This window comes from Triticum dicoccoides, chromosome 4A (assembly GCF_002162155.2).
Source record: "Triticum dicoccoides isolate Atlit2015 ecotype Zavitan chromosome 4A, WEW_v2.0, whole genome shotgun sequence".
Classification (NCBI taxonomy): domain Eukaryota; kingdom Viridiplantae; phylum Streptophyta; class Magnoliopsida; order Poales; family Poaceae; genus Triticum; species Triticum dicoccoides.
In genome coordinates, this window is record NC_041386.1 from 484,111,170 (window position 1) to 484,112,137 (window position 968).

Here is a 968-nt window from a genome sequence, read left to right on the forward strand (position 1 = left end):
CATGGGGGCCTACATTGGGCATCCTCACATGGCGCCAAAGTTTGGTGTCATTTCATGCAGGCCAGCACATACCACATGTGCAATCACCATCATTCGGGTCTGCCGGAGGGGGAGCCCGAAGGATGTTGTTTTTCTGGACTCAACCAAATGGCCCTAAATTTTTTTCACACAATGGGATGACCATGGACATCATGCATGCCAATTCTCATCGATTTTCGACACTCGATGCATTTACTAGGATTTTACCGGCGAAAAGAACCCGAAACGCTGCCCGGACGTGACGCAATGTTCGTTCGGTGTCAGGAATGGCTCACATATTGCATGGGGGCCTACATTGGGCATCCTCACATGGTGCCAAAGTTTGGTGTCATTTCATGCAGGCCAGCACATACCACATGTGCAATCACCATCATTCGGGTCTGCCGGAGGGGGAGCCCGAAGGACGTTGTTTTTCTGGACTCAACCAAATGGAATTTTGAAAATAGAATGAAAATTATATTTAAGAAGTGAAATAGAAGACAACATACATTCATGGAATTTTGATTTTTACAACTATAATAAGAAATAAAATACAAAACATATAATTCAATTTTAAAACTCTAAGAAGAAATAACAAAGAAAAAGTATATTTGATATACCTTTTTTGAAATAGAAAACAGAAAAGATATATTATAATAAAGATGAAACATATTATATTGCATTTTTTGAATTTTAATAGTGCGAGAATAACTGAAGGAGTAAAAATATATTAGATTTTAAATTATTGTATAGATGAAAAGAAAATAAATATTTAAATGAATAAGTGAAATATAAGACATTAATTTTTCGTACACATTGAATAAGTGAAATATAACACATTGAAGCAGCTCGGTTTTAAATGTGGTAATAATCTGCGCGCGGGTGAGGCTAGCCTGCGACGGCCCACTCGAATTAGGCCCAAGCGAGCGTTGCGCCGGGCACATCCCAGC